Here is an 18,829-nt window from a genome sequence, read left to right as displayed (position 1 = left end):
GTGTGTGGAGAGAGATGACACTCACTAATTGTAGGCATAGATAGAAAAATATGTTTACTTTTTAATGTTAAATGTAGCCATTAAGAAACAGGAAAATAATAGCAAACTTTCAAAGCAAGTAAGTACAAAAATCAATCCAGTAAGAAAAAAAAAAGAAGAAACAAAACTAAGAAAGCAAATCAAAATTATAAAATGATGAGTGTAACTCTAATTGTTTTAATAATCACAGCAATATTCACAGATCAAAAAGACCTCAGGTTACATTAAACATTTTTATTTTATTATTTTTATAAAAAGCTTGTCTAAACATAACAGAAAAAATGGAGTGTGCAGGATATGGAAAGATATAATAGGCACACGCAAAACACAGAAACTAGGAGTAGTAAATTAATATCAAAGACAAAGTTCAAGGCCAAATTAATTGAACTGGTGTAATCTATGGTGTAATCTACATAGAAAACATAATATAAACTTATTTTTCAGCATGGTTTCAAACTATATTAAGCAATAGAAAAAATGTTATGAAAACTGACAAAAGTCCTCAAACATAATGGGACGTTTAATAGGTGTCTCTCAGAAATCAACAGATCACTTAGAAAACAAAATAGAGAGCTATGCTGTCCATTATAGTACCGATACACACACTGGACACATGGCTATTGACTATTTAGTATGTGGTTAATTCACTAGACACTAGACACATGGCTATTGAGTACTTAGTATGTGGTTAATTCAAACTGAGATGTGCTAGAAGTGTAAAACACACTGGATTTTTGAAGATAATACAAAAAAGAATGCAATATACCTAGTAATAATTTTTATATTGATAAAATACTTTAAAAATCTGGGCATTTGTCATTAAATAAAATACATTATTAAAATTAATTTTACCTTTTTTTACTTTTTAATGTGGTTACTAGAAATTTTAAGATTATATGTGTGGTTTGCACAATATTTTTATTGGACAGTGGTGGTAAGAGGATTTGACTAACACAAAATATAAAGTTTATTTAGTGGACCAATCTAGTTACAGTTCAGCTTTGTAGTACACCCAAAATAGATAAATTGTTTTATTCCAGTATCTGTGAGATGTTTACAAAAATATATGAAATAGTAAATCTCTTGGGAAAATATCAATGTATTCCTCCAAAGACAAAAATCAAAGGCAAAATCAAAAATGAAACAAACTAACTAAGAAAAAAATCAAATATTTTTGTACAAATTATATTATAATGGTTATTATCAATTGAAATGATCCTTGCACTAATGTATTTTGAGACACATATGGACAAGTAATGACAATGAAATGCCCATTCATCTGCAGCCTATCACTGATTCTTTACAAAGGACATTGATACTTCCTAGTCTCAAGAAGCCTGACGACAATGACAGCAGGGTGCAAGCTGTAGGGAGAGAATGTGTATAAGCCATTGCATAGAACTGAGTCCACCTCTTCTTTCCAACAAGGTCAATGAAATAGTGCACCTGCAGATAGAAGTCATGAAAGAACCAGCAAAGCACTTACCTATGAGCACAAATGCTGTATTCCATCCATCTGCTATTTAGAGCAAAGTTTATTGAGCCTGAGTTTTGAACAAGCTTCTGAACTGCACAGAAATAAACATAGTCCGCTTGGTGCAGGGCTTAACAACATGGACTTTAGCATTAGAAAAGCTTGTGTTTGAAACTCAGCTTTTCCAGTTATAAAACTTGGACAATTTTCTTAACTTCTGTGAGGCTCGATGTTCTTATCTGTGAAATGAGCCTAATAACAGCAAATTAAATATAATCCCTGTAAAGAAGGTAGCACAGGGCCTGGCATAAAGCAGCAGTTAAAAAGAAAAAGTTTGCAATGTTCATATCATTGTTATTTTGGGAGTTAGCTTCAGCAAAAAGTGAAAGAAATTCCAGTCAGAAGGAATAGAAGAGGAAAGACATGACACAGGAAACAAAAGAGTGTCTTAGGGGAAGTGTAAGTAATTTGATCTATTACAAAACAAAGAATGGCAGAGAAGAATCTGCTGAGATAGGTAATGGCTATGTCATGGGAAACCTTCAGATGTCATGCCAAAGAGATCAGCCTTTATGAGGTGATAGATAGCTTCTGGAAGATTGTCATGACAAGGAAAACATTTGAAATCTGAAATGACAAGGACAGATTTGTATTCTAGATAGATGACTGTCTCTACACTATGGCAAGTGGAGTGGAGGTGTCAAAGTCTCTGCAAAGTGTAACAGTTAGAAGGCTGTGACAGTGACTCACAAGTCAGTGAGTCTTGACAAATCAGTGATGGTAGAAGTAACGTGCCAGAGATGGCGCTGATGTGTTTAAATACACACCTACACATACATACTAAAATTAGTGAATGTGTATGAATAATTATAAGTAGAGAGAGAGAATAAAGTTGGTCGAAGTGATCATGATATAACCAGAGTGTCTGCCTTGGATAAAAAGAATGGTGGCACTTAGAATAGAGATAAAAAATACACGAAGAAAACCAAACTTGGAAGCAAAGATGGAGAGCTCAAGTTTGGATGTGTTGAGTGGCATGTGTCTATGGGACAACCATCTATATAAGTCTAGAAGGAATTTGTTCAGTAAGACCTGAAACCAAGGGAGGGCTGAAAGTAGTGATTCGTGAATCAGTGGCACAATTGGGAGTACAAACAGTAATGTGTCAGTCAGATGAAGGAACATCAATTAAGGAGACTGAGAAAGTATAATCCGAAGGATAAGATAAGAGAGAATGGAAAGTCTGATATAACAGAAAGTACAGGAAAAGAGTTTCCAAAAAGCAAAGAGTTTTCCATAAAGTGAAAGAAAAAATTTTAAAAATCCACTAAGATAATGACTGAAGAGTATCCTCTCATTTTTTTAAAAAAGGGAAGCCAACAGATTGTAACAGTTTGAAGGAAGACTGGGAGCACAAACGAAATAAAAATATGCAAGAAAAGGTAAGAAAAGTGGTGTCCACAGTGGAACTCAAAATGAAAAGATTTTTAAAAATTATTAAACTGTAGCCTGCTGTATATCTCAAGTTAAATGTTCTGCAGGCACAGCAAGATCAACATCTTCAAACTTGATCTCATTTCCACTCATTATTTTTTATGGGACTTCAATATGTTTATAGGAGGAGAGAAAGGAGGCAGTAGAGATGATAATGGTGAAAATATAGGAAAGATAAGGGATAACTAGTAGAGAACAATCCTAGAAGAGATGAGAGGGACTGCTATCATGATCACACTGAGGAGGCTTTGTTCAGCTATAGGTAGAGACGATTCCCATCCTCTGAATCTGGAGGTAAGAAGGTGGGTTAGGCAATGGATGAAGTCTTGTTGTAGAGCAAGGTGAGTTTGAAATAGATCAGTGAAGTCATACTGTCATCTTTCAAGAGTAAAGAGGGTTAGGTTGGATGAGGATTTTTGAGGAGACTGGTGAAAGTTTAAAATTATTTTTGAGGGGGTCAGAGGTAGGAGAAGACTAAGAAAAAATAGGGAAAATATTGGGTGAGCTCTGCCTCAGTATGCAAATTCCCTCAGTAGCCTGAGTGGGATAGAGATGTATTGCAATGCTGATATCAAAAAGCTGAGGGTTGTACTAAATGGGTGCAGTAGCACAAGGGAACTGTGTAGTTTAGGGTGCGGGTGAGAGAGTTGCTGAATGGAATATCCATGAGGCTCTGACAGAGAGGAGAAGTAAGTAAGACCGGATGAGACCTAGAGAAGTGAGTAAAAGAGAAAAGATAAAAAATAAATGTGGCAGTCTCTCTGATGTAAAATAACAGAGAATCATGGGATTAGGAGTACAAAAGAAATGGATGGATGGAGGTTATGATTTTAAAAGTCAGTTACTACAAGTGAGTTGATTTAGAGATGTTTTTGGGGGTGATGACAAGGCCTGTGGTGTGAACAACAAGGTGACTGACTGAAGTGGAGACTAACATCCCTGGGGCTCTGTATGCTAATGAAAGGAGAGGCCCTAGTGTCGGATTTTTGAAGTGGCAATTCAGTTACCCAGGATGGTGGCCCAACACAAGATAGAGCTAAAGTCTAAATCAGATGCTGAGAATCATAATTGTGAGGAGGTAACTAGCAAAGCAGTAGATGAGAGAAACAAAGTTCTAGTTTCACATCATCTTGGAATATGGATGCAGTAGGATGAATGATGCCCAACCCCCAAAGGTACCCACACTAATTCCCAGCATCTGTGAATTTGTTACGTTAAATGGTTAAAGAAACCTGGCTGAGATGATTAAGGATCTTGGGATAGGAAGATTTTCCTGGACTATCCACATGGGCTTAGTGTTCTCACATGGGTCCTCACAAGAGCGAGGGCAGAGGGTCAAAGTCAGAGATAAAGAGGTGATGACAGAAGAAGAGGTCAAAGTGATGTGGGGCCATAAGCTGAGGAAAGTGGGTGGGTGGGTGGGTGTCTCTGGAAGCTGGTAAAGGCAAGGAAACAGATCCTTCTCTAGTGCTTCCAGAGGCAATCCAGCCCTACCTTAATTTTAGCACTTCTGACCTCCAGAGTTGCAATTTGTGCTGTTTTAAGCCACTGAGTTTGTGGTAATTTGTTACAGAAGCCATAGAAAACTAATACAATGGTTTTGCACAAACTCTCATGAGGAGTGCTGAAAGCCTTAGTGGAGACCGTTATCATCTCTACTGGGAAGATGCATGCTCAGGTGTTGGCATGAGGATGAGCAGGCCTACAGGAAGGATAATTAGCATCATGCCCCTGGCTGGGTGTAATGGACGGAGCACCCTTGAATGAAGTGTGATCATCTGCTGCTCATGATTCAGCTCTGACTTCCATCTTGGTGTTCAAGCAATGCTTCTTGTGGTGGCTTCTTATAGTCAGCTCCTCATTCCAGTTGCCATGGCCCTTTCAGATCTGGTTTTCTCTTGGGATCTCCCATCCACCTTGCTTTTTAAAAATCTCTAATGTGATGAAATAAAGAAAATATTTACTACTCTCTGATTGAAATGTTCTCTCAGAGTCACCTGGATGAGTTTGTATTTTTAGACACCAAAACCTGGAAGACAACTTTTTCTTTCTGCTTTCTGACTAGTGTTATGTAGGACTGGATGTATTGATTATAAGCCTACTATCTTCTTTAATGGGTGGTAGGCACAGAAAGAAAGAGGTAATATCTTTATAAATACAGGAATCAGGAAATCAAGAAGTGATTCTGGGCAGAAAGATGTCAGAAGCTCAGGAAAGGATATCTGGTTACCTACACAAAGTCTCAAGTAACAAATATAGGGTATCAGAATTAGAAGGCAGCTTGCTTTTTACTTCATTCTGAGCCAGCTGTTCAGTCCTTGCTCTATGCCCAGCAGAAGAACCAGTCCTGCAGTATGAGTTCTGAGTTCAAAGGTTGGGACAAATCAGTAAATATGACTCTAATGCAAGAAAAAAAAGAACCATGCAACAAAATATCTTTTGACAGGATATTTCTCTATATTACAGCTTGTTGAGTCTTAGAGTTATGCAATATTAAAGGTAAAGATGTCCCCTTCAAAGCAAGGAATACAAGTGATGACTGAGTATGATGTATTAAGGGTTAAGGCTATGTGTTAAGTGCTTTATTTCCATTCAATCCTAACAATCAATTTGTGAGGCTGACATTATTATGCCTATCTGACAGAGGAAGAACCTGAAACTCAGATAATGTAAGTGATCTGCCCAAAGGTATTCAGCTCAAAGGTATTCAGTAAAAGTCTCAGATGAAAATCTGAGTGATTCAAAATCTAGAAGTTGTGCTCTTTATTTCCACCATATTGCTCCCCAGTAGTCTCAGTATCTAAGACCTACAAACTTCAGAAACATTCCTACGCAGTCTCATTGTTATGCTGATGTGAGAAGTCACACAGCTTTAATTTAACATTCATTACATTTCTGGACAATATATGTCAACATTTCCTCTTAGAACTATGGGCAAATCTTTCAGCATGTAGCAAAATGTGTTTGTAATCTCCCTGGATTCTGCTTATTTCTGGCCAGCAAAGCACAGTCCAAATTACATTGCTTTGGTTTCTAATTTAATGGGAAATTAAGCATCCATTTCTGGTACCTAAATTGTACCGACTCTGTATTTATAGAGCTTACATGCAAATTGTTTAACTGAAATATGGAAATAAAAATAGGAAATGGATGGGTGCCTGCTTTTGAGTCTCATAAGTGATCCCTTAATATTATTAAGTCCAGTAGGTAACGAGTGTTAAACAATTTTTGGGAAGGGTAGTGGGGGTTAAAGTGAGGTGGTGGGGATGGTTAATAGTCACAAAAAAAAGTAGAAAAAATGAGTAAGGCCTTGTATTTGATAGAAAAACAGGGCAACTACAGTCAATAATAATTGTACCTTTTAAAATAAAAGTGTATAATTGGATTGTTTGTAACACACAGGACAACTGCTTGAGGAGATGGATACCCTATTTTACATTATGTGATTATTTTGCATTGCTTGCCTGTATCAAAATATCTCAAGTACCCCATAAAGATATATACCTACTATGTACCCACAAAAATTAAAGCAAACAAAAAAAAATAAAATTAAAAAAAAAAGAAATTTTAAAATAAAGATTTAATTTCCTTCAGTTAATGAACTTCCAGTTTTTCTTTTGTGATCCAAACATGTGCTTCTGGAAACAGTCAGGTCATCCATGCTTTATACATCATTCAGACATCCCTTGTAAATGGTGGTGCAATAAGGCTTCTTCCTTCTTCTCTCCTTTCTTCTCTCTCCCTCCCTCTCTTTCCTATTTTTCCTTCCCTCCCCTTCCCTCCCTCCCTCCCCTTCCCTCACTTCCTTCCTTCCTTCCTTCCTTCCTTCCTTCCTTCCTTCCTTCCTTCCTTCCTTCCTTCCTTCCTTCCCTCCTTCCCCCAAATTCTCTTTCTCTTTTTTTCTTTTCCTTTAATGTGATGAATCAATGCTGTAATGCAAACAACAGAAATGGATTCTCAAAGTACACATGCTCAGTAGGGCAGAACTTTGTAAGCCTGTTTCAAAATTCCAGGAATAAAAGGAAATATACATAATCTGAATGCTGCTGCCTTTTGCTGAGGACATTCAAAATAGGTGTTTGCTTATTTTTACAGGTTTATAAACACCCGGAAAAAAAATTCCTTCTAACAGATTCAGAAGTGCAAACAGGTATGTGGTAAGGGTTTGAGTGACTAAGACATAGATCTCCATGTAGGGGAGATGGTCTGATGTCTGATTTCACTATTTGTTTATTAAAAAGCAGTTGGGAGTTATAGACCTTATCTCTCTACCCCTTCATACCTTGTATTAGATCAGTCAATGTCCCATATGGTTCCAATCCTCTCTTCTCATGCAACGGCAGCTCTATATGTATCCCACCAAGCATGTTATTTTCTAGATGTGACTATACCACTGGATACCACCCAAATTCCTTCAATTTCCAAAGCATCATATGATATTTTCCTGAAGTTCTGGGCATCAGGTGATTTACATCACAGAACACAAATGATTGAAAGAAATATTAAACGCCTGGAGTCCCTCCACTCTCCCTCTCACTGAATACTTCATCCGGGCTGCTACTCCAAGGAGAGCTGTGGCCCATTACCATGTTGTTTGGCTTCTTCTCCCTCTACCTGTCCTTTTCTCCCCACACTATCTTCTCGTACACTCAGCCTTTCCAGGGAAGATTAAAATTCTTCATACTTCATTATGCATAGCAATTTAATTCTCTTTTTCTCACTGTTTGTCCTTCCTGATTATGCCATGAAGGCACATTCTCATTCATATATGTGAGCTAAAAAAGTGGATCTCCTGGAGGTATAGAATGCTAGCTATCTGTGGTTGAGAAGAGCAGGGGGAAGAGAAGAAAAAGAAAAGTTGCTTAATGGGTACAAAAACATTGTTAGATAGAAGAAATATGTTTTATTATTTGACAGTACAGTATGGAGACTACAGTTAAAAATAATTCATTGCATATTTCAAACTGGTTAGAATAAAAGAATTGGAATGTGCTCAACATAAAGAAATAATAAATTCTTAAGTTGATGGATATCCCAATTACCCTCATTGGATTATTACACATTGTACACATGTATCAAAATATCACATGTATCCCATAAATATGTATATTATATACCAAATTTTTAAAAAGCTTTCATTCTAGAACCAAAGATTGCTTTGCTAAACAAAGAAAGTTGTCTGCACTCAGGAATTCTGCAGTAAGAATTGACTGCATACTTAGATGATTCATTGTTCTCTTTGAACCTCACATTTCTGATAGAACTTTCAACTCATATTTCTATAAGTTAGGCAGGACATATACACTGTTGGTGGGAATGTGAATTACTTCAGCCACCATAGAAAGTAGTTTGCTATTGTGAATAGTGCCGCAATAAACATACATGTGCATGTGTCTTTATAGCAGCATGATTTATAATCCTTTGGGTATATACCCAGTAATGGGATGGCTGGGTCATATGGTACTTCTAGTTCTAGATCCTTGAGGAATTGCCATACTGTTTTCCACAATGGTTGAACTAGTTTACAATCCTTATTGCAGCACTATTCACAATAGCAAAGACTTGGAATCAACCCAAATGTCCATCTGTGACAGACTGGATTAAGAAAATATGGCACATATACACCATGGAATACTATGCAGCCATAAAAAAGGAATGAGTTTGTGTCCTTTGTAAGGACATGGATGCAGCTGGAAACCATCATTCTCAGCAAACTATCGCAAGAACAGAAAACCAAACACCGCATGTTCTCACTCATAGGTGGGAACTGAACAATGAGATCACTTGGACTCGGGAAGGGGAACATCACACACCGGGGCCTACTGTGGGGAGGGGGGAGGGGGGAGGGATGGCACTGGGAGTTATACTTGATGTAAATGATGAGTTGATGGGTGCTGATGAGTTGATGGGTACAGCACACCAACATGGCACAAGTATACATATGTAACAAACCTGCATGTTGTGCACATGTACTCTAGAACTTAAAGTATAATAATAATAAAAAAATAAAATATATATATAAAAAAAGAAAGTAGTTTGGAGATTTCTCAAGGAACTTAAAACAGAACTACCATTTGACCCAACAATCCCATTACTGAGTATATACCCAAAGGAAAATAAATCATTCTACCAAAAAGACACATGCACCCATATGTTCATCTCAGCACTATTCACAATAACAAAGACATGGAATCAACTTAGGTGCCCATCAGCGATGGACTGGATAAAGTATGTGGCACATATATACCATGGAATACTAAAAGACCAAAAACATGTCCTTTGCAGTAACATGGATGAAGCTAGAGGCCATTATCCTAAGCAAATTAATGTAAGAACTGAAAACCAAATACTGAATATTGTCACTTATAGGTGGAAGCTAAACACTGAGTACATGCAAACATAAAGATGGGAGCAATGAACAATGAGGACTGCTGAAGAAGGAAGGGAGAAAGGGAGGGAGGGCTTAAGGACTGAGGGACTGCCAATTGGGTGCTGTGCTCACTGCCTTGAGTGACAGGATCATCCATACCACAAACCTCAGCATCATGCAGTGTTCCCATGTGACAGACCTGTACATGTACCCTCTGAATCTAAAATAAAAGTTGAAATTATTTTTGAAAAAGTTAGGCAGGACTTAGCAACGTTATCCCCATTGTATGGATTCTGAGTCTCAGAGTCTCAGTGACTTACAGCTGGAAAATGATAGGTCTAGAACCAGAATGTGAGCTCTCAGAAGCCAAGTCTATTGCTTGTGTCCTACACCATGCATGGCTCTACAGATGGTCAAAGTATTAGCAGACATGTGGAAGGGGTGTGACTGTTTGGCTGCTATTGGAGGAACATATTGTGATGAGCATGACATAATCATTGCTGAACTCCTAAGGAAGGCAATATACTGTCTAAGAAAGGGTGGCATTAAACTATTTGCATAATGGCACAAAATGCGGTTACTCAGTACAGAAAAAAAAAAAAAAAGGAAAAGGAAAAAATAGTTGTGTCTTATGAATAAGCTCACAGGTTGGAATATCAGTCTATCTCTGCCACTAACCACTTTCCATTGAGATCCTGGATTGGTCTACCAGTCATGTCCTAACAGGAGACAGATAGAAAATGGGGAGTTTCAGGAAGATATTATTTTTAAAGTTACAGGAGGGTTAAGGAAAATCAACATGGGATATAAAACTCCTGAGATTAGCAACCTAGGTAAACTGCTACTACCCTTAGTGCAGTAGGAGAGAACAAGAACCCCATTAGATCTGACAAGGATGGGTGAGAGGAAAAAATATCCAACTTCTCTTTCTTCCTACCCTATGATCTCATTCCAATGGCTCCTTTTGGCCAAACTTAACTGGAAGTCAGATGGTATAGAAGTTTACTGATGTAGTCTATAGATACCAGCTTCCTGTGATATGGGATGGGAAGGAGAAGGGTGGAATGTAGATCTGGAGAGAAAAACAGAAACAAAGTTAATAATAATTTTATAAGATAGAGAGAATTAAAATGTCCATCTTTTTAAAAAATGTAATTGTATGGGAGATAATGACTGCAAAGGGCTTACATAACCTTTCAATACATATAATTTGCAAAGCAGTTCTCTGACAAAGGAGGACACGGGCATTAATATGAAAATTTTCTGTGTCCATATGGCATCATTATTTTGGGGGTGTTTTAAGACACTTTATCTATAATTGCACAACCTCTGTGGACTAGGGTTAGGGAGTAGTAGGCTCAGTTACCCAGACATTGAGAGTGGTAGAGGGCAGAAGCATTTCTTCATTACATTGGTAGTTCTTAGCTCTAGAGAATGAAGAAATGCTGTCTCAGTAGCAATAACTATGGCTTACAGAAACATGTGTGAGGCTTGATTTTCTTATCAGAGCTTCTAAAATCAATGAAACAGTTTTGTAATCACATTCAAGCAAAAATGAGGCACTCGAGTCATATAATAGTGTCTGGGAAGCCATATTCTTGTCCCCCGCTTTACCAGGCTGTGAGGACCAATAGTAAAGGGACGATCTCTATTTTTACAGCTGGAGGCACTGATTGCTTTTCAGTTTCACACAGATGGGAACGTATTTTTAGCTTAAAAGAAGGAATTCTCTGAGGTTTTGAATTTTATTTTTCTGGATTTGTAAAGATAAAGGATTTGTGACATAGAGTTTTAATTATAGGTCTAAAGAACATTTAAAATAGCTCTCATCTAACTCCACCAGCTGCCTATTAATGTCCCAAGCTCACTAGATTGATATGATCACTGTTTGTATTTAAGAATGATGGGAAAATTGAAGGGACAGAGAAGAGAAGAGAGAGTGCTAGAGAGTACAGAAATAATACATTAACAATTTTGATAAAATTTAGAATTGATTCTTTCAGATTTAAGGGTTTATATGGGGAGAAAGAGCAGAGTGATTGATGCCATTCAAAGGAAACACAGCAAAATACTCACTTCTAGGAGACACTGTTCCTTCACTAACACACTCAACAAATATTTACTGAGCAACTGCTATGTGTCAAGCACTGTTCTAGATGCCAGAAATACAGAAAACAGCAGACAAGATAAGTGTGCTCATCATGGGCAAGTGACATTTGAAGGATAGGCAGGAGCCAGCTCATAGAGGGTAAGTAGATATGAGTGAGAAGTTTGAATTTTATTCTATGGCTGTAGTAATGTAGCACAGAGAATCTATTCTTCTACAAATTACAGATTGCCCTAACTTAACTGGTTTTTAAAAAAGAGAAGATTTATTATCTCACATAACCAATTCCAAAGTAGGGTAACTCTAGAAATAGTTAACTTAGTATCTCAATAATGTCCTCAAATACCCAGGTATTTTATACCTGTCTGTCTTGTAATCCTTAGTATGCTGCTTTTATCTGCATGATTGCAAGATACATATTTAAGTTTTACCCTGCAAATTGTAGATATGAAATTTTTTAGATAGGTAAGAATGTATTAATTAAGAGTGGATTTAATGGCAATAACTGAAATAACTTAAATATAAACAGCTTAAAGAAAGAAATGTAATCCTTTTTGTATAAAAAGAAGTATAGGTTAAGCAGTCTATGGTTATTATGGTGTTTTCTTGGTGTCGTCGGGAAGGTTCCTTCCAGCTCACTGCCCCATCATCCCTATGGCAAGAAACCCATTTTTAGAGACAAATATGGCTGCTGATGTTCTAGGTATTTTCTTCACTCCTTAAGAATAAAAATGTAATGAGGAAGGAAGAAAAGAGTTGTATCCCCTATCTTTTAAGAGGACTTCCCAGAAGTAACTCATAACATCTATTTAAATCTTTTTAGATAGAACTTAATTGTAATGCCACATTTATCACCAATGAAATCTGTGCAATATGGTTTTATGACAGGACATCAATATGTCCAGCTAAAAATTAGAAATTTATTACCCGAGAATAAGAGAAAAATGTATATTACCGAGAAACAGGAAGTCTCTGACACCAAGAAGTATCTTCTTTTCCACATGTCTTAATTTGAATATAAAGAAACTTCCAGAAGCATCATAAAAGATAGCTTAGTTGTGTAGACTCTGAAGTTAAGAGAAAAAGTTTTGAAATAAGAAAGCACTGGTTTTAAATTCCAGCTCTGCTATGTAGAAGCTTTGTAAGCTTCTGTAAGATACTTTATCTCTCTGAGACTCAATTTGCTAATATATAAAATAGGCATTCTAAGTTCATCAAGTTTTTAGGCATATTAAATGAAATCATATATTGCAACAAATGATGATAGTAATAATAATTAGGAATGATTTCAAAGGACAGCTGAATTTCACTATTAGGATCATCCTAGTGACCAATATAGTTCAGTAATTGACTTGATCCTTTATACAAAGTGTCAATGATTCTGGATGAACTCTGTTACTAGATAGTGCACAGGGGCCTTTACTCATCAGACTCTCTGTAGGCCATGTATATGAGTATCAGAACTTGGTCTTTCGTGTCGTAGAAAATATAAAACCTTTCTTTGGTTTTATAATTTGCCATTTCCATCAAGGAGGACTCTGGGAACTTTTAGAATTGTCTTACATTGGGAACTCAACTGCAAAATATAAACTATCTTAACATATGGTATGGAGTACAACTAATGCTAAAGCTCCAAAAGGAAGATGAAAATCCAAAGGAACTAAAAATACTCTTTAGAAACCTTTTTTAGTGTAGCTTCTTCTTTGTTCAACCAGCTGTTACTAACCCCACAGGGCATTTTTCACATAGGGCTATGATTTTTTTTTCTTATGATTTAATTCTTATACCTCAAACTGAATTGTGGTGCAATATTTTTATAATTCTACTACTGAAAGAGAGAGGGATATGAAATAATTAAAAGACTGAAGGAAGATTTATGAAGAGTTGTGAATACCCAAATCAAAGTATGGTAGTAAGTGAGGGAAAGCTAGAAAGAGCCAAGAAAATCATGATATGAACAATAAACATATTCTTGATGGAGAATAGTTGCAGAACTAGCAAATTAAGATCTGCACAGCCTGAAGAATATTAAATAATCTCAGCTCCCCATCTCATTAGCTTGGGATCTTGGCCTCAGCATAGTTACTTAATGTCTTTGAACATCAATAAACAGAAATGATAATAGCAATGCCTACTGCATTGTACGATTGTGAGGGTTAACTGAGACAATGTGTTGCCTTGCACACATAGCCTATGATGTATTTAATGATTATTATTATAATTTACTTTTTAATAAAAAGTTCATATTTGTAAAAAATGCAATATAGAAAAAGATGAAGTGGAGAAAAAAAATTATCTTCAGCATGTACTGTATAAGAAAGAAATCTTGTAGTCATAGGCCCATCCTCAAATGAGTTAACTTTCTTTTGATTCCCAAAACAAACTGCCTAATATTATTCAGTTTCAAAAAAGAAGAAAATCCTGTCATATGTTGCTACATGAATGAAACTTTAAAACATTATGCAAAATGAAACAAGCCAATCACACAAAACAAATAGTGCATTATTCCACTTATATGAAATATCTAAAGCAATTAAACTCATAGAGGCAGAAAGTAGAATGTGGTTGCCAGGGGTTAACGGGATAATAGGAAGTGGTTCAATGGGTATAGAGTTTCAGCCATGCAAGTTACAAAAGTTCTAAAAATCTATTGCATAATAAACAGTATACATATAGTTAACAATATTGTAATGTACACTTAAAATTATTAAGAGGATAAATTTTTATATGTGCCTTTTTTCATAATAAAAATCAAGACAATTCTGACACACACTGTAACATAAATGAACCTTGAAGACATATGCTAAGTGAAATAAGTTAGTCACAGAAGGGCACATATTGTGTCATTCCGCTTATATGATGTACCTAGTGGTCAAATTCATAGAGATAGGAAGTAGAATGGTGGCTGCCAGGGGTGGAGGGAAGGAGGAATGTGGAGTTATTGTTTAATGGGTATAGAGTTTCAGTTTGGGAAGATGAAAGTTCTGGAGACAGGTGGTTGTGATGGTTGTGCAAGAATGTGAACGTACTTAATATCATTGAACTCCACACTTAAAAATGGTTAAAATGGTATATTTTATGTTACACATAGTTTACCACAGTAACAAAAGACACCGCCTTTCCTGTGTTGTAATTGACTAGTGTGTCTTCACGATTGAGTTGAACTCTTGGTGGCATGGCCAACTAAGTGCTTAGACAGCTACTGTATTCAAGGGTCCATGGAAGAAGGGACCCCATTTCCCTGTGCAATGTGTGATACTCTGTGCACTATGAGAGAAATAACCTTTGCTTAGATAAAATTTGCGAAAAAAGGACTCTGCCTGATTTGACCTCTATAAGCACAAGAACCAAGGATGTTTTTCCTTCTAGAAAAATAACTAATGAGGATTCTTAAACTCAGAACTTTAAGAAGGTGGCAAAAAGATTTGTTGAGCATGTGGTATGGTTAGGGTATGTTTTGAATATCTCCACCAAAACTTATGTTGAAATTAGATCCCCAATGTGGCAGTATTGGGAGGTAGAGCCTAGTGGGAGACGTTTGGGTCATGGGGGAGGATCCCTCATGAATGGCTTGGTGATGTTCTCTAGGTAGTGAGTTGGTTCTTGCTCTCACAAGACTGGATTAGTTCTTTCAGGAATGGATTAGTTCCTGCCAGAGTGGGTTGTTATAAAGCCAGAATGCCCCTCGGGTTTTCCTCTTTTCAGACATATCTGCTTCCTTTTTGATTTTCTTCACCATGTTGTGACAAAGCACAAAAGCCCTTGCCAGAAGCCAGGGCTACACCTTGAGTTTTTCTCAGCCTGGAGAACTGTGAGCTAAATAAATCTCTTTTCTTTATAAACTACCCAGTTTCAGATACTCTTTTATAGCAACATAAAGCAGACTAAGACAGCATGTTTCAAAATATTCTTTTAGACCATAATAAGTTTGTAACATACATTTAGATATGGCATATTTTAAAGATTATTTTGGGAGTCCTTAGACTAATTTACAATTCTTCCCCAGTAAAGAATTATTGTCAGTTTTTCAATAGAGGGGCAAAGTGGATTGTTCGTACTCAGATTTTATTATTTTCCAGACTCTGTGCCACATTGTTCTATCCCATGAAATTTGCATAGTGTGTCACTTCTTGCTTCCAGGCCATTATTTATGAGTTCTTAAACTTAGGTATCTTGAAATTAGGTACACAGTTGACTAAAGTAGAGTTAGATTGTTACTGAGACTCCTGAATAAAGTTACAAAGGACCAAATTATTAGTGAAAATGAAAATTTAAAAACAGCTATGTGTTGTAAAGGCACATGACATAACACTCTTCTATTTCAGCATAGGCTTTAGTAGATAAATTTTTCTTGCAATTATAGACCTGTCCTCAATGGATGTAGGGTTCAAATTGATCCTTTCTCTGGGGTCAAGAAACTAAGAAATTAAAGTGTTCAAGGATAATAGGAACCCAAGAAACTTGGAATAATGAAATGCAAACCATATTTGGGGATCAAACCTTCAACACAGGCCACCCACAATTTTATACAATAATTCTGATTGAAGAAGCATCCCCCTTGAAAACCGGCACAAGACAAGGATGCCATCTCTTGCCACTCCTATTTAACGTAATATTGGAAGTTCTGGCCAGGGCAATCAGGCAAGAGAAAGAAATAAAGTGTATTCAAATAGGAAGGGAGGAAGACAAAATGTCTTCATTTGTAGATGATATATGCTATATCTAGAAAACGCAATTGTCTCAGCTCAAAAGCTTCTTAAGCTGGTAAAGAACTTCGGCAAAGTCTCAGGATACAAAATCAATGTGCAGAAGTCACAGGCATTCTTTTATAACAACAGGCAAGCAGAGAGCCAAATTACGAATGAACTCCCATTCACAATTCCTACAAAGAGAATAAAATATCTAGGAATACAGTTAACAAGGGAAGTGAAGGATCTCTTCAAGAACTACAAACCTCTGTTCAAGGAAACCAGAGAGGACACAAACAAATAGAAAAGTACTGCATGCTCATGGATAGGAAAAATCAATATCATGAAAATGGCCATACTGACCAAAGTAATTTAAAGATTCAATGCTATTCCTATTAAACTACCACTGACATTCTTCATAGAATTAAAAAAAAAATCATTTTAAAATTTATATGGGACCAAAAAGGAGCCTGTATAGCCAAGACAATCCTAAGCAAAAAGAACAAAGCTGGAGGCATCACCTAATAGGTGTCAAACTAACAGACTTCAAACTATTCTATAAGACTACAGTAACCAAAACAGCATGGTGCTGGTACAAAAACAGACGCATAGAACACTGGAACAGAATAGAGAACTCAGAAATAAGATTGCACATCTGCAACCATCTGAACTTTGACAAACCTGACAAAAACAAGCAATGAGGAAAGGATTTCCTATTTAATAGATGGTGCTGAGAGAACTGACTATCCATTTACAGAAAATTGAAACTGGATCCCTTCCTCACACCTTATACAAAAATTAACTCAAGATGGATTAAAGACTTAAATGTAAACCCCAAAACTATAAAAACCTTAGAAGAAAATCTAGGCAATGCCATTCAGGACATAGGCGCAGGCAAAGATTTCATGATTAATAACAGCAAAAAACAAAACAAAATAAACAAAAAAAAAAACTATCATCACAGTGAACAGGCAACCTATAGAGTGGGACAAAATCTTTGCAATCTATCCGTCTGACAAAGGTCTAATATCCAGAATCTACAAGGAACTCAAACAAATTTACAAGAAAAAGAATAAACAGCCCCATTAAAAAGTGGGCAAAGGACACAAACAGATACCTCTCAAAAGAAGACATTCATGCAGCCAACAAACATGAAAAAAGCTCAACATCATTGATCATTAGAGAAATACAAATCAAAACCACAATGAGATACCATCTCAGGCCATTAGAATGAGTATTATTAAAAGTCAAGCAACAACAGATTCTGGCAAGACTAGGGAGAAATAGGAATGCTTTTACACTGTTGGTGTGAAAGTAAATTAGTTCAGCCATTGTGGAAGATGGTGTGGCAATTCCTCAAAGGTCTAGAACCAGAAATACCATTTGACCCAACAATCCCATTGCTGGGTATATACCCAAAGGAATATAAATCATTCTATTTCAAAGATATATGTATGTATATATTCATTGCAGCACTATTCACAATAGCAAAGACATGCAATCAATTCAAATGCCCATCAATGATAGACTGGATAAAGAAAATGTGGTACATATACACCATGGAATACTATTTAGCCATAGAAAGGAATGAGATCGGCCGGGCGCGGTGGCTCAAGCCTGTAATCCCAGCACTTTGGGAGGCTGAGACGGGCGGATCACGAGGTCAGGAGATCGAGACCATCCTGACTAACATGGTGAAACCCCGTCTGTACTAAAAAATACAAAAAACTAGCCAGGCGAGGTGGCGGGCGCCTGTAGTCCCAGCTACTGGGGAGGCTGAGGCAGGAGAATGGCTTAAACCCGGGAGGCGGAGCTTGCAGTGAGCTGAGATCCGGCCACTGCACTCCAGCCTGGGCAACAGAGTGAGACTCCGTCTCAAAAAAAAAAAAAAAAAAAAAAAAAAAAGAAAGGAATGAGATCATGTCCTTTGCAGGGATATTGATGAAGCTGGAAACCATCATCATCAGCAAACTAATGCAAGAACAGAAAACCAAACCCTGCACGTTCTCACTTATAAGTGGGAGCTGAACGATGAGATCACTTGGACCCAGGGAGGGGAATAACACACACTGGGGCCTGTTGGGGGGTAACGTGGGGGAAAGGAGAGTATTAGGAAAAATAGTTAATCCATGCTGGGCTTAATACCTAGGTGATGTGTTGATAAGTACAGCAAACCACCGTGGCACACGTCTACCTATGTAATAAACCAGCACATTCTGCACATGTACTGCAGAACTAAAAATTAACATTAAAATGAACAAACAACAAGAAAAATTCTAATGGAGTATAAGGATATAATTGAAAATTATAAAATAAATGGTACAGTATAAAACAAGCCATCATGAGTGACTGACAATAAAAACAACAAAGAGCACAATTAAACTTAGAAATATTCCAAATAAACTAAGTTCTGCTTAAAACAGAAAAGTAGTAAAATAAAAATAAAAGATGGGGGTTTTATGCTCAGTAATGGTACAGTAGTTATGACAAGATAAATTCTCCCCCAGACAATAACTGTAAACTGGAGATATGTCTTAAATATAAAGACACAGAAAATTGAGAATAAAAGGATGAAAAAAGACATATCATGCAAATAATAAGCATGAGAAGGCTAATGAATCAAAATAATGTAGACACTACAAGTTCTACCAGAGACA

This window comes from Rhinopithecus roxellana, chromosome 11 (genome assembly GCF_007565055.1).
Source record: "Rhinopithecus roxellana isolate Shanxi Qingling chromosome 11, ASM756505v1, whole genome shotgun sequence".
Taxonomy (NCBI): domain Eukaryota; kingdom Metazoa; phylum Chordata; class Mammalia; order Primates; family Cercopithecidae; genus Rhinopithecus; species Rhinopithecus roxellana.
This window is presented reverse-complemented; position numbering follows the sequence as displayed.